This window comes from Mirounga angustirostris, unplaced genomic scaffold (genome assembly GCF_029215605.1).
Source record: "Mirounga angustirostris isolate CCGP_5_RB_7025 unplaced genomic scaffold, mMirAng1.0.hap1 SCAF_12, whole genome shotgun sequence".
Classification (NCBI taxonomy): domain Eukaryota; kingdom Metazoa; phylum Chordata; class Mammalia; order Carnivora; family Phocidae; genus Mirounga; species Mirounga angustirostris.
Genome location: NW_026991720.1, coordinates 48,592,820 through 48,609,036, shown reverse-complemented (window position 1 = coordinate 48,609,036; position 16,217 = coordinate 48,592,820). Strand labels below are relative to the sequence as shown.

Sequence of the window (16,217 nt, the reverse complement as noted above, 5' to 3'; positions counted from 1 at the left end):
GAATCAGCACCACATAGGTACTGCATTCAAAGGCCCACATCATCAAAAATAAATAATTGAAAATAATCTTCAATGATAATTCACTCTAAAAAAAGCTAAGCCTTTCCAAAGACTGAAACTTGGGGTGCTTTTATGCATTTTATAGAACCACAACATAATTTTATTTTTTTTTTTAAAGATTTTATTTATTCATTTGAGACACAGAGATATAGAGAGAGAGCATGAGCAGTGGGAGAAGGAGAAGCCGACTCCCCGCTGAGCCAGGAGCCCAATGTGGGGCTCGATCCCAGGACCCTGGGATCATGGCCTGAGCTGAAGGCAGACACTTAACCATCTGAGCCACCCAGGCGCCCCTAACCACAACATAATTTTAAAAGTCCCAAACAAGGGCGCCTGGGTGGCTCAGTCGTTAAGCGTCTGTAGGACTGCTACATTTTGGATGTCTTTGGATGAAGACCAATCAGTTACAGAGTTCATCTCCTCCAAGGAATAAAGACAAACATTAATGATTCATTTCCATTTACAGCATTCCTACATTTTAAAAAGGCACAGTAGTCTTTATTTAATTAAAAGTGATAATGTAACACATTCCCATGCAAAAAAAAAATCAAACTGGTATAAAGTGGAAAAAAAAAGTAAAAGTACCTTTCCCCTTCCCCAATATTATGACTATGAATTTTAATAGGTATTTCCAAAATGCCTCCTAAAAACTTTGTACTTATTTATATCCCACTATTCTTGAAACCTGTTTATAAATAAATGTACTTAATAACTTCTTATTCATTTGCTCAGAGCTTTTCCGTATTTATTGGTTATTAATTTAATTTAGTCTCACAGCTTTCCTATGAGATGAAGATATTAATCTCCCAGTTTTATAAATCAAAAAACAAAAATAAGGAGACTTTATGTTGCTCAACAGTAACTCCATGTTGTGCTAGGAATTGAACTTTAACTTCTTACTTTGTGGTAACATTATCTAGCCACTGACCTATACTCTCAGGCTAATTAGGAAAGACAAACGGGGAAAGCCTACAGAAAATTCTTAAAAAGATGTAAATATTGAGAACCTGGTAAGCATCAAATATCAGCCTATTATTCTGGCCATCTAATTTTTTCTCCGACTTAGAGTAAAAGTCACATTTATGACCAATTTGATATTGTTTCTATATATATGTCAATTGGGACTCATTAGCCAACAGTTACGGAGACTAATACAGGTGTCCACTAATAAAAGGCCCAGCACACTGCAACCAGTGCAGTTCCTGTATTTTAGAGATTCTTGGAAATGCTTTATCTTTAGTTTCACATCTCATCACAAAATCTCTGTGGTACCTGGGTAGCCACTGTGTCTAGTTGTGTATTATTACTTGAGAGACAAAAAAGCATCTCTGATAGAGAGTGGTTCTAACTCTGCAAGGCTTAGTCTTGACCTCAGCTGTGACAGTCACTCTATAGAGCATCCAGAAAGTAGATGAAGCTTATGTGAGGATTAAAGTTACAGCTCTCCTCTACAAAAAATCTGTTGGCAAAAACTGTCTCTCTCAATCTCCCATAGGCTGTCAAATCAGATTGGTGCCCACAGTTCTTGCTCAGATGTTTAAAAAAGAGGCTCTTTCCCTGCTGCTCTTACCTCTTGGGTTCACACTTGGCCTTCACATGAGTGACTCAGGATAGGAATTTGTAGTTGCAGGACACTTTTGAGTAAGAAAAATGATGTCCTCCTCTCTGTTGAACTAAATAATAACCCTATTCTAGTAACAGCTTTAGAACTAGGTTGTCAAATTCCTATTAAATTTCATTCTCTAGGCCTTACTCTATAGGACTAGAATTGTGTTTATTCAACTGATGTTCATAGTTTCCTGGAAGGTTGTCTCTGGATGAGAAGTGAAAATATTAAGTAAACATCTTGAAGACTAAAAACAAATCTGATTATTTTTGGAATAGTCAGGTAACAAATTCAAATTCAAATTCACTTTGAAACTGAAAGTTTGAGGTCATGTGGGAACAACCTTTATGTCCTATGAATATGTAAGAAGTGAGAGAGAGGCTGAATACATAGGCTGAGCTCTCATACCAATTTTGTTTACCCCCATGAAATTCCATCTCTCATCAACAGCTCTGTATTCGCTCATTTCGATGTCTCTCAGTCCCTATTATTAAATCCTAATGGTTTCTGCAGGATTGGATTGGGCTAGATTCAAGGTATCTAATGCAGATTTGGCTTTTCTTTGCTTAATTGTGCATTTGGATGAGAAGTAGCTTTCCTAGTAGACCTGGGAATAGAGTCAGAATAGACTTGATGTGTGAATGAGCAGATGGGAACCTGACCTTGTCTGGATGTATTGGGGGTGGGGGGGAATCAGTAGCCTGATAACCTAGCTACCATCTCTGTTTTCAGCTTTAACCCTGAACTGTATAGTTTTGGAGAGAAACAGAGCAAGTCCGGAATTTCAGCTCTGTCAATTTATGCCAGAACTTGGGCAAGTTACTTACTCTGAGTACCAGTGTACTCCTTTGAAAGATGAGAATCAGATCATTGTCATGGGAATTATAGATTACATCTGTCTGCCTGGCACACACACAACAGGCATTCAATAGTCACTATAGAGGGGCGACTGGCTGGCTCGGTCGGAAGGGCATGCGGCTCTTGATGTCGAGGTTGTGAGCTCAAGGCCCACACTGGGTATAGCGATTACTTAAATAAATAAATAAACAAAAACTTAAAAAAAAAAAACTATCTATAGAACTAGTCAGAAAATAGTAAACATTACCAAGCTGCCAGCCAAGACATGAGACATTGTTATCACCAGTCTCTCCTATTAAACTCATTCAAATGGTCTGGAACAATAGAAACATGCAGAACTAGTCTAAAGTTCATAAGGAGAAGAAACTGGAAAGCTCGCTCATCCATTCAACAAATATAAGCAAAGAAGACACAAAGATGTCAGTCTGTAAGGTAAGTCATGTACACACATCACTATATTGCACAGTAGAACAAGATACATGCCACAAGATAAAGTGAGTTAAACTGCTATGGGCCTTTGAGAAAGAAAATATTTCTTTCAATTGAATTACCAGACAATATTATATGGAAAAGGTAAGTTTAAACAGGGTGCTATAGGCAGAGTGGGTAAATAGGATGTGTTTATGATACAGTGTCTAATTCAGTTTGACTAAAGCATGGAGTAAATGAAAGGGGAAAGTGTGAGATAAGACAAAAAAGGCAGGTTTGGATCACACCATAGAGGCCAGGATAAAGAATTGGAGATTTTTTTCAGCAGAGGGGTAATATGATTGATAATGATAATAGCTTTATTAATCATTGATCTAGAAGCTTTGTGAAAGAAAGAGTGGAAGGAAGAAATACCAAATCCAATGAGGAGATTGCACAGTGAGACAGGGGAAAGACTGTGATGGGCTGATTTCAGGTAAGAGCAATGGGATTAGAGGGCAAGGAGTGGACTCAAGAGTTGGGGGAACTTGCAAATATGCTGTTAATTAGTAAAGAAAGGAGGATAATGTATTTCTAACTTATTTTTGTTATCAAAATAAAAACATATATTGTTTGATTCTGTCTTTATTTTCATTAGAATACTGGACTGTTTTTAGCTTTATTGCTAATTAAGTACCTAATAAATGTGGGGTGTTTGACAACCAGTTTTATCATCTGCCAATATTTTTGCATTAAGAATTAAAACATAACACCTATGAAAAATAAATATATAAAAATAAAATAAAACTTAACACTATGTTTGACTTCTCTGTTTTATTCTTCCTAAGAATACTAGTCTCTCAATTCTTAGAAGATGGTTCTCAATCCTGGCTGCTCAGTAGAATCCCCTGGAGAACATTTTAAAAATTCTAATATCTGGGCTCCAGCCCTGGACAAATGAATCAGAATCTCTGGGAAGTAGACTTGGGCATCACTGTTTTCAATTTTAGTCTCCCCAGTGATTCCAGTGTACAGCCTCAGTTGAGAACTGCTGACCTTGAACAAGATATACTGTAGTCTCTATATAAGCACACTTGCTCACATGCTCTTTATCCATTCATTGCAAAACTCACTGAGCACATTCATGGTGGTTCATTCTTGAGTCTCAACTGAGGGATGGTTCCCCCGAATTTCTGGATGTTCAGCATCCTGGTGGTCTCTCCCCACTCTACACCACTCCATTTTGGGAGAATAAATAATCCCAATTCCTACTTGTAAGTAGAGATATGAGAAAAATTAGCCTGAAAATAAAGTAGACACTATTGATAGCAGAGAGCAAAGACAGAAAGAACACAGGTCCTTGGTGAATTGAACTACTATATCAATCAGTCCAGAAGCCCAATCTTCCACTGGACTTCAGGTTTATAAGAAGCAAGAAATTTATTTATCATTCAAGCCACTTTGATTTGGAGTTTCTGTTACCTCCAAAAGAATATCATATTTTCAGCCCTCTATGCTCTTAAACTAAATGGTTTTAGATCTTGTTGATCCCAAATCAAAAATGGCAAGGTATAAACATGAAATGTGACATCTTTTATAGGATACCCAGCAATGATATTGTTTTAGTGACATAAACACTTGGGCTATAAGTGCTGCACAGCTGTGAAAACCTGGACTTTGAAATCTGATGCGTTTTCCAGCTGTATTCTGACCATTTAACTGTGTTCTTTTATTTTTAGCAGCATAAATTACATGAAATTTACTTATAGGGTTATTTCAGTGAATTCTCTTTTTTTCTTTTTTAAAGATTTTATTTAATTATTAGAGAGACAGCATGAGCAGGGGAAGGACAGAGGGAGTGGGAGAAGCAGACTCCCTGCTGAATGCCGGGCTCAACCAGGATCGTGGGATCATGACCTGATCTGAAGGCAGACACTTAACTGACTGAGCCACCCAGGTGCCCCTCAGTGAATTTTCAAAAAAGAAAATAAGTCTAAGTTCTAGGCTCTGAATATGCCCTTGAAATTTAATCACACCTATAATATTACCAGGAACTACTATCAAATTTTATGTGTTGAAAATATACTGAAAATCCATTTCTTCAAAACATACTTCTTAAGATATAGAAGAATGTGAAAAAAGAGGGAAAATAGAACCTATATTTATATTTGCTTATATGTACATCAGGAAACTCTGAAAGGAAGAAGTTATGAATAAGTGGTTAATTTCGAGGGGAGTGGGGGACTGGGCAGATGAGGATGTTGGGGGAGACATATCGCTGTATACTTTTTATACTTTATGGTCTTTGAAGTAATATGATTATATTACCTATATGCAATTTTAATTAAAACGCAACTTTAATAAAAACGAATTTTAAAATTCTAAAATATACTTTTTAGTAGAAGTTCACTCAAATGAGAACCCTACCATCTCCACTCAATGCCATATTAGACCTTTAGCTATAACAATACTAAATTAGAGATTTCAAAGTCAATTTGTGGAATGCTCTTCTTTATGATTCACTTCTATTAGGACATCCAAAACATTAAAGTCACAAGTGACCCTGAAACCATACAAAATGGGGTAAAGCAGTCAGAGTAAAGGGAAAGAAGACATGGTTAAAGATGAAGAAGAGGCTGAGTCGGCATTCCAGCCCAGAATATCTGAAGAATAAGCACAACTCACAAATCTTGTATCTAACAACTAGATGTCTTACAAATGGTACATGAGGATTGATTTGTTACAGCTCATTTAAGGTTTTCTGCATCATTGTCCTCCAGCATGCCCCAGCTGCCATTTCAAACCAGGTCTTGTTCTCTACTTTCCCATCTCTAGGGATAGACAATGGAGTCCAATCCTAATAACAAAAATAATGATGCCAGCTAACATTAATCGATGACCTGTTATACTCAACTCCTACCAAGTATATATTTCAGACTCATGCTGAGCATTTAGGAGACACTCATAGACCCAACCAGATTAGAAAATCAACAACAAAAAATCAACAACCAGATCACCAATAAACCTTTTTTTTTTTTTAATTTTTCAGTAGGCTCCACACCCAACATGGGGCTTGAACTCACAACCCTGAGATCAAGAGTCCCATGCTCTGCCAACTGAACCAGCCAGGCACCCCAGTAAACCTAATTTTTAAAAATTTGCTCCTTGAATATATTCATAAGTTATAGTACAGCAACACTTTATAATGATATAAAGCTGCTAAAAATAACTGACAACTATATTAAAACATAGAATATGTAACAGGGGCTCCTGGGTGGCTCAGTAGGTTAAGCGTCCAACTCCTGGTTTTGGCTCAAGTCATGATCTGGTCATGAGATCGAGCCCTGTGTGGGGCTCTGCTTTTGGCACAGAGTCCACCTGAGATTCTTTCACCCTCTGCTCCTCACCAGCCCCCTCTAAAATAAATAAATAAAATCTTAAAAAGAAAAAAAGAATATGTAACATGATTAAAAATCTTTAAGAAGCACGATGCCAAATGGTATGTAAACACATTAACAATTACATAAAAAACATGCATGAGGATGAGGCACAGAAGATAACATAGAAATCTGAAGATAGGGACGCCTGGGTGGCTCCGTCGGTTAAGCGTCTGCCTTTGGCTCAGGTCATGATCCTGGGGTCCTGGGATCGAGCCCCGCGTCGGGCTCCCTGCTCCGTGGAGAGCCTGCTTCTCCCTCTGCCTGCCACTCCCCCTGCTTGTGCTCTCTCCCTCTCTGGCAAATAAATAAATAAAATCTTAAAAAAAAAAAAAAAAATTTGAAGATAGTTGTATTAGAAAAGTGGGATTACAGGTGGTCTTTCTTTCCTTTCAATCTTGTTGCTAGCCCATGTATTGTTTTAACCCATGCTATAGGCAGCATATAGAGTCAGCTGCATCACAAGATCCAACTTGGTGGCAAATTAAGTAAGATTGCAGTTTATTTTCCTCTCATATGACAGTCCAGGTATAAGCCATGCCGTGCTGATACGGTGCTTCTAAATGGTGCGTCTACTTAGAAATACTGTTACTAAGAGGGAGAGAAGGCATTTGGAAGTCAACTAGCAGTTTTTTGCCTCGCTACTCCCTTCTTGTCCTAAGGGTATGAAAACCAGTGTCCAGTTGTTTATACTTTTAAAACCATATTAACTGCAAATTCTCCACTCACCCTTATCTAGTAACTAGTTCCTTAAATCAATGATGCTGTACCTCCTAACCGAGCACATACTACCGCTCTTGTCCCCACACTAAGTTTCATGTTTCCCTGGACCCTCATCTGGCCGGCTCCTACTTCTCATTCAGGTCTCTGCTCACATGGGGCTTCCTCAGAATTGCCATTCCTGAGCTCCCCTACTCAGAGCAGCCTCTCATGTAGCCATTAGGTCTTACTTTGGTTGTTTTCCAGTCTATCACTACTCAAAATTATCTGTCCTTGGGATTTGCCTTCCCGCAATATAATTGAAGTTCCATGAGAGCAGAGACCTTGTTTACTTCGGCATCCGGTATCCAGCACCAAGCACAGTGCCTGACACACAGGAAGAAGACCAAAAAAAACGTTGAATGAATGAATGAATGAATGCCCAACCCTGCAGGAACTGTAGTACTGACAGCGCCCAGCAGGGAAATAATAAGAAACAAGTTGACAATGGGGCACCTGGCTGGCTCAGTCGGAAGAGCATGGGACTCTTGATCTCGGGGGTCATGAGTTTGAGCCCCATGTTGGGTGTAGAGATTGCTTAAATAAGTGAAAATTTTAAAAAAACACACAAAAAAAACCAAGATATTTGACAATGACTAGATAAAGTCCTCTGATGTGTTCTCATTGACCTGAAAAATATCGGGGAGAAAAAGATGTTCTGCAAGCTAGTGGGAAAATACCTGATTGTTATCTAAACCTATTTACTCTTGTAGGACTGATTCAAGGTGCAGGCACATGCTTCTCAATTAAGAATGGGGTACCACTCAGCTCCATTAAACCTGCTCATCCAAACTCCTGCCCAACTCATCTTCCTGTAACCTTCAGAGTTCAAGGCAACAGCTGATGGTGTTAACAGAAATCACCCTAACTGGGACTATAATAATGAATATCAAAAAGAATTCTAAGTGAAAACAAATAATCAAGTCAAAAAGTGGGCAGAAAAGAAGAACAGACACTTCTCTGAAGAAGACATACGAATGGCTAACAGACACATGAAAAAATGTTCATCATTAGCCATCAGGGAAATCCAAATCAAAACCACACTGAGATACCACCTTACACCAGTTAGAATGGCAAAAATGGACAGGGAAAGAAACAACAAATGTTGGAGAGGTTGTGGAGAAAGGGGAACCCTCTTACACTGGTGGTGGGAATGCAAGTTGGGTACAGCCACTTTGGAAAACAGTGTGGAGGTGCCTCAAAAATTTAAAAATAGAGCTACCCTATGACCCAGCAATTGCACCACTGGGTATTTACCCCAAAGACACAGATGTAGTGAAAAGAAGGGCCATATGCACCCCAACGTTCATAGCAGCAATGTCCACAGTAGCCAAACTGTGGAAAGAGCCGAGATGCCCTTCAACAGATGAATGGATAAAGAAGATGTGGTCCATATATACAATGGAATATTACTCAGCCATCAGAAAAGATGAATACCCAACTTTTACATCAACATGGATGGGACTGGAGGAGATTATGCTAAGTGAAATAAGTCAGGCAGAGAAAGTCAATTATCATATGGTTTCACTTATCTGTGGAACATAAGGAATAACATGGAGGACATTAGGAGAAGGAATTTAAAAATGGGCAGGGGGAATTGGAGGGAGAGATGAACCATGAGAGACTATGGACCTGAGAAACAAACAGGGTTTTAGAGGGGAGGGGGGAGGGGAATTGCTTAGCCCGGTGATGGGTATTAAGGAGGGCACATACTGCATGGAGCACTGGGTGTTATACGAAAACAATGGATCATGGATCACTACATCAAAAACTAACAATGTATTGTATGGTGACTAACATAACATAATAAAATTAAAAACTACAAAAAAAAATTAAAAAAAAAAAAATTCTAAGTGAATTGTTACTTCACTTCCTTCCAGTCTGAGGCAAGTACAATACCCACTGAATTCAACGGTACATCTCAGTGAGAATCTGTGGGTGAGAAGAATAAAAGCACTGCCATCCATCTTTTTTTTTTTTAAGATTCTATTTATTTATTTGATAGAGAGAGAGCACAAACAGGGGGAGCAGGAGAGGGAGAAGCAGGCTCCCCACTGAGCAAGGAGCCCAATGCAGGCCCCAATCCCAGAACCCTGGGATCATGACCTGAGCCGAAGGCAGACTCTTAACAGACTGAGCCACCCAGGCGCCCAAAAGCACTGCCATCCAAAAGGGTGATCTTGTTCTAAATTCATTTCAATGAATTTAGCATTCAACTAAATTTAGCATTATATGAATTTCAATAACAGCTCTTGAAGCATGCCTTATAGATAAGCCAGTAACAAATCCTTTAAATATGCATAGGACGTAATTCTAGCAAATGCAAAGTTAAATAAACACAAATGTGAAGAGATATTCCTTCTCCTAAATTATCAGTAATCATTCCTTAGATACTATGATCCTAAGATCTTACCTTAATTACGAAGATCCCACCAAGGTGTGAGGAGACAGAGATTATAGAAAATATCCGACATCATGTTGCTAATGGATTCTTGTGCTGAAAGTATAAAATATAATTCATTACATATTTATGACTTCCAAACATGGCACATAGGAAGCCACTTAAAAATCAAATTATTCATATGTTATTGCCTCTGAAGCTACACAAAGCTTTGGCTTTCGTAGAATCATTGATTTAAGAAATCTTTTCTTGAGAAAATAATTTTTTTTTAAAGACTTTATTTATTTGACAGAGAGAGAGAGCACAAGTAGGCAGAGTGGCAGGCAGAGGGAGAGGGAGAAGGAGGCTCTCCACGGAGCAGGGAGCCCGACGTGGGGCTCGATCCCAGGACCCCGGGATCATGAGCTGAGCTGAAGGCAGACGCTTAACCGACTGAGCCACCCAGGCGCACCATTGACAACTCTACTGTAGTTTTCTTATACCACTCCTTTCCTACCATCCACCTCTCCACCTTATTAGACAGTTTTCACCCAAAACCGCACATAATCCATAAAGCAGAAGCTGTGGCTCTCACAGAGTTCCGAAACCCATATTAGCTGAACTGTCCTGAGAAGTGAAGCCATGCAGGTAGCACATGATAAGCAGCCCAGGAGAGGTTCAACATTTGAGAGGCAGCTAGAAATATGAGAGCAGTTCGAGTTAATTTCCACACAGTTGGCAACAGTTTTGTCTAAACTGCAAGCGTCCCAGCCCTCCAAGCATTACTAGCATAATGTTTATTGAGCAATAACAATTGCCAGATGCAGCTCAGAAAGTTGAATCAGAAGTCATCTTTACCTAGGAGACTGCTAGTTTAGATTCTAGACCTACAGAAACCTAAGAATGGGTTCATCACCTGCTCTCCCCCGTACATGTATGCAATAAGCAATGCAGCAATATTCCTCCAGGGAGTCAGAGGACCCATGGATACTGCATGAGGCATTCAGCAAAGATGCATTAACTTAATCAAGCTGAGATGATAGCATTTACTGAGCTGCAATACTGACTTGCCATATAGACTTTGGTGTCCTGCACAAGTTAGTAGAGTTTTCAAATGTGATTAATGTCCTAACATAGTTTATGATGTAAGATCAAAGATGTTGCCCAGGTTGGCCCTAGAAAAAAAATGTAAAAGAGGCAGAAATATAATTCTCAGCTCTCCTAATAGCATCACCTTCTGCTTGTGGTATGTGCCCCCTTTATTCCACGAGGCTCCATCCCATTTCTAATTGCAACTAATCTCTGCTAAACATTTCACTGGCAATGGGCCAGTGAATACATTACATTGTTAATTTTAATTTTGATCAAAGCAATACATGCACTTCATTTAAAAACTAAAACTTGACAAAAAGCAGTCCTCTTGCGCACGCTTTCCCAGCCCCTATTCCTGTTTCCCTGTGGTAACCGCTTTCAGTTCTTTTAACTGTGTCTTTCAGTGTTTACACCCATTTGACAAATAATGTGCTTATACTGTTATTTCTTAATTTTTGTATTTTAAACATTATTTGCTTCCTTCTATGGGAGATGAGGAATTACCTCTTTTAACACATCCCCACACACACCCAAAAACATACACATATTTCCCATTCTCCATCTTCCCAGTGTTAATTACAGCATACTTTTAAGCTAAACCCATAATTGAAGATTACATTATTATTAATCTATTAATATTGTTTACAGCTCAGTCATGCAATATATTATATTTTTTGTACAACTTTTCATTTCCTAAAAGTTTATATTTTCCTCTATTTTTTTTGTTGTTGTTGTTGCCTGATTTTCTATATACCTATCATCAACTCATTCTCAAACTCTCCATTAGAACTGAAAACTCCTCGGGGCGCCTGTGTGGCTCAGTCGTTCGTTAAGCATCTGCCTTCGGCTCGGGTCATGATCCCAGGGTCCTGGGATTGAGCCCTACATCGGGCTCCCTGCTCCGTGGGAAGCCTGCTTCTCCCTCTCCCACTCCTCCTTGTGTTCCCTCTCTCACTGTGTCTCTCTCTGTCAAATAAATAAAAAAATCTTAAAAAAAAAAAAAAAGAACTGAAAACTCCTCTCAATGTGGTTCAACACCTCATATAATCCTTCAGTTTAATTTGTTTCCTGGAGACTTCTCTAACAACTCCTCTGTTCTTCCATTACAATCTGGATGAATTGTTTTCTAGGTTTCTTGATACCTACCACTGTGGGGCTTCCTTCTGCATTATTTTGGAAATTCCCTTTGCCTCCATCCTGTGTTAGATCCCTTATCTTTTTTTATTTCATGCCTTCTTCTTCCTTATTTTACTTGTTCAGTTTCATGGAGCATATCCTTCCATATTTTTCTGAAAAAGGAGGCAGGGGCAGTAACTCTGTTGAGACCTCACATATCTGAAAACACATTTACCCTCATGTTTAGATAGGTATAGAATTTTTGTTTGTTAAGCATTTTCTCTCAGAATTTTTAAAGCATTTCTCCATGGTTTTCTAGTTTTTAATATTTAACAGAGAAACTGAGGGCCAATGCACTCAGTGCCAAACCAAGCCTCAAGATCACATCTCTCTCTTTTTTTAAGATTTTATTTTTAGTTAATCTCTACACTCACTGTGGGGCTTGAACTCACAAATCTGAGACCAAGAGGTGCATGCTCCACTGACTGAGCCAGCCAAGTGCCCCAAGATCACATTTCTTTAATTCAAGTGTCAGGAATATTCTTCCCTTATAAAACCCAGCCTCTATTTACTAAAGTGTGGAGGGAACTACTTACAGCAGTATTTGTAATTAGATAAAGGGCTCATTTGTAGACCTAAAGCTTGAGTCAAAGGATTGAAATTATAATGGTAAAATTACCAATGATATATAGTTGATTTGAGGGACAGGACTACTCAAGTTATAGGGCACAACTTTTATTACTACCCAATGTATCAAGCTGGTAGCATGTCCTAAAGTTTCTTCGGACTCCAGAAATTGAGTGTTTTGTTTTGTTTTTAAATATTTTTTTTTAAGATTTTATTTATTTGTCAGAGAGAGAGAGAGCACAAGCAGGGGGAGCGGCAGGCAGAGGGAGACTTGATGTGGGACTCGACCCCAGGAGGCTGGGATCATGACCTGAGCCAAAGGTAGATGCTTAATGACTGAGCCACACAGGTGTCCCTTTAAAGATTTTTTTAAAGTAATCTCTACTCCCAACATGGGGCTCGAACTTACAACCAAGACCAAGAGTCGCAAGCTCCACCAACTGAGCCAGCCAGGAGCCCCCAGAAATTGAGTGTTGAGAGAAAATTCTCCATGAGTTTCTCACATTTGTGCACATCTTATAAGCAGAAGCACTGACTTGCCTTTGTTCCGAACTATCCTTTCTAGGATGTATGTGTAGCAAACAGCCATGGGAGAATCTGATAATGTCTTGCATTGAAGCAAAGGGCAGGCTTGCTTTCAGCCCTGGAAGATAGAGATAGTGTTTCCCTCTGGAGGAAAAGGCGGACATGCTTACTGCCCATTATGAACAACTTGGGTTCGCTCTCTCAAGGTTCCTCACCGGTAATAATCCTCACTGCATGTGTAGATGTCACCTGATCCTCTTCACACTGCCCAGCAGGAGTTGAGGCTCAGGGTCCTGGCACAAATGCTGATACTCTGGCTACTGCTAGTGTTGTGAGTAATAAACTGTCCTTGGTTTCTAACCTAGGAGTATCATGTCTTCTGCCCGCACCCATGAAACTGTGGCAGGCTAATTTGTTGGCTTGCAAGTAGAATAAAATGTCAGACCCTTTGCAGTTCTTGAAAGAGGTATATACAAAAATATATAGGAGAAACATTTTGGGGGATATATGGATTAAAAAAGAGTTTCCTATCAAAATAATTTTTTTGGCTTGGAAATACAGATTTCAAATCCAACCATAGTCTAGAATTCTAAAAATAAATATATGTGAAATTTGGCTTCAACAAGTTAAATATTTTTGCAATGAATCTAAGGTGCCTATGTTTCTTGTAAGCAATATTTCTATGATTAGCATTCTCTATTTTTGCAGAGCTCTTCACAAAACATTTATCCTCTAAGATGCGACAAAGAGATAGCAAGAAGAAGGATCTCTTCCAATTAACTCAAGCCTTCAAGGACTATTTCAACTATTCCTGTGGAGCCAAAACATAATAAAATCTTTCAAATGTGTTAGAAACCCTTAACTTAAACTAAGCCAAAACACCAGGAAATATCTTTGAATACATGGCCTGTGATTCGTTCCTGCTTTTGGCATCTTTGGCAACACCACTGAATGCACTAAAGGCTGTGAACTCTGACCTTGTCAAGTGCTTCATGTTCAGTACTACTGCAAGTGATCTTCATCATCACATCATACTTTAAACACCAAGAAGAAAACACTGTTTCAAGAAGAAAACACCTGTTTGCCATCACGCACCATGTACTTCTGACCCAATGAGAAAGACCAGTTCAGAGCCCAGCATATATGAGAGTAAGTCTCTAGAACCCTGTAATTCTACAAAGTTCATTTATTGTGCCGTCACCTCCCAAAGTCATCCTGGTGGAGAGGTCACTTAACTAAACTAGAGGAAGGCTCCAGGATGGACCAAAACAGCACTCTGATGATCTTTTCTGCTAGAGCTGCAGTAAAGGGGAAAGAACACAGGCTATGGATTCAGGAGACTGCTATTCAAATTCCAGTTCCACTCCGATCAGTCAGGAAGCTTTGGGTATCGTTTTTCACCTTTTCTGAGCTCAACTTCCTTGTCTGGACACGGGGCTCTGGTAATACCCAACAAGATTGTCTTGATGATCACAAGTTAATGTTATGTGCAAATTTCTGGCACATACAGGACTCCTAATAAATATTTGTTGAATCTAAATTGCAGAGTAGGCCTGGAGCAGTGCTTGGCTTTCCAGATTAAAATGATACAGAATCCTCAGACCCATTAAAAACCTGATGTCTCAGGGCGCCTGAGTGGCTCAGTTGGTTAAGCGACTGCCTTTGGCTCAGGTCATGATCCTGGAGTCCCAGGATCGAGTCCCTCATCGGGCTCCCTGCTCGGCAGGGAGTCTGCTTCTCCCTCTGACTCTCCTCCCTCTCATGCTCTCTGTCTCTCATTCTCTCTCTCTCAAAGAAATAAATAAAATCTTTAAAAACAAAACAAAACAAAACAAAACAAAAAAAACCTGATGTCTCTGGAGCACCTGGGTGACTCAGTTGTTAAGCATCTGCCTTTGGCTCTGGTCATAATCCCAGGGTCCTAGGATGGCTCCACAGGAAGCCTGCTTCTCCCTCTCCCACTCCCCCTGCTTGTGTTCCCTCTCTGGCTGTGTCTCTCTGTCAAATAAGTAAATAAAATCTTTAAAAAAATAAAAATAAAAACCTGATGTCTCTATGTAAAATAAGAGACATTTTCTTCCTTATATAAAGTGCTTCTTCTTAAAGTTAAGGAAAGTTAACCCCTTTCCTAAGATTATTGTATTAAGATGAAGGTGGAAAATAGATGTGCTACCAGCTAATAGACAGCCTTGAATGCCAAGTAAGGAATTTGGGCTTTATTCCATGAGGAAATCATTAACGTTTCTAAACTAGGGAGTGACAGCTTAAGGCAAATTACTCTGATAGCAATGAATGAAATGATTTGCTGGTGGTTAAAGAGTGCAGAAGAAAGATTGGTTAGGAGGCAATTTAAATATTCCAGAGCAGAGGTATCAGACATTCAGATAATGATGGTAGTATTGATGGACCTGACATGAGGTCTAAAAAATCTCTTACTGGCTATAAACTGTTCATGGAAAATGAGTAGCATTTACCCTTCTGATGATAATGTTTTTATCATACAGTTGCCCCAGTAACCACTTCACAAAATAATTCCTTCAGGTAGTTGATATTTTTATGTATTAATCTTAATGACATGAATATAAAAATGTGTCTTGGCCTAAAACAGATACTTTTTTAAAAGAGTTTATTTATTTATTTGAGAGAGAGAGAGAGAGCATGAGTGACGGGGAGGGGCAGAGGGAGAAGAAGCAGACTCTCCACTGAGCAGGGAGCCCCACGTGGGGCTCCATCCCAAGACCCTGAGATCATGACCTGAGCTAAAGGGAGACACTGAACTGACTGAGCCACCCAGGCGCCCCCAAAACAGACTCTGTTAAGTAAAGTTTATTTATTTATTCTAACACAAACTCTTCAGTCTTGAGGGAGGAGGATAGAAAAATTATCTTGAAAAGACAAGACATGAATTTAAGAGTTCAGTGAAACAAAGTCAAAATTTAGGCTTAAGCTTTTAGTTTAACATGTTAATAAGCTTTTTATACAATGAGACTAGGAAATAGACTAATAATAGGAATGCACTAAGCATCCTATTGCAGAAGGCTCACCAGTTGCGAGGAAATGCAGCTAACATTTCAGGTTATGCAGGGCAGAAGAAATCATCTCATTATTTGTGTTCCTTTTACGACTGGAAACTCATCCTCTCAAATATTGCCACAGTTTTCAGCAAGCAAGATCATTTAGGTTCGCCATCTCAGGGGCTATTAAGAAATATTGGGTGGACATTACTAGGTTCATGTGCTTGTTTACTTCTTTCATTTTTCTCTTTGCTGACCAAAGGAAATTACAAACCATTATGTGCAACTGTGCCATCATTACAGATTTATGAGAGAAATAAATGACTCCTTTGATG

At 39.2% G+C, this 16,217-nt stretch overlaps 1 long non-coding RNA gene across 1 annotated transcript in view; it reads right to left on the bottom strand.

Moving 5' to 3' along the window:
- Nucleotides 1-5,706: 5,706 nt before the first annotated feature.
- The window catches only part of LOC135362187 (uncharacterized), a 144,818-nt gene continuing 134,307 nt past the window's right edge, over nucleotides 5,707-16,217 (bottom strand). Inside the window, exons 4-5 of the long non-coding RNA XR_010406662.1 lie at nucleotides 9,542-9,625; nucleotides 5,707-5,789 (exon numbers count right to left, since the gene is read on the bottom strand). This is a non-coding gene — a long non-coding RNA (uncharacterized LOC135362187). The remainder of the gene's footprint in view (nucleotides 5,790-9,541; nucleotides 9,626-16,217) is intronic.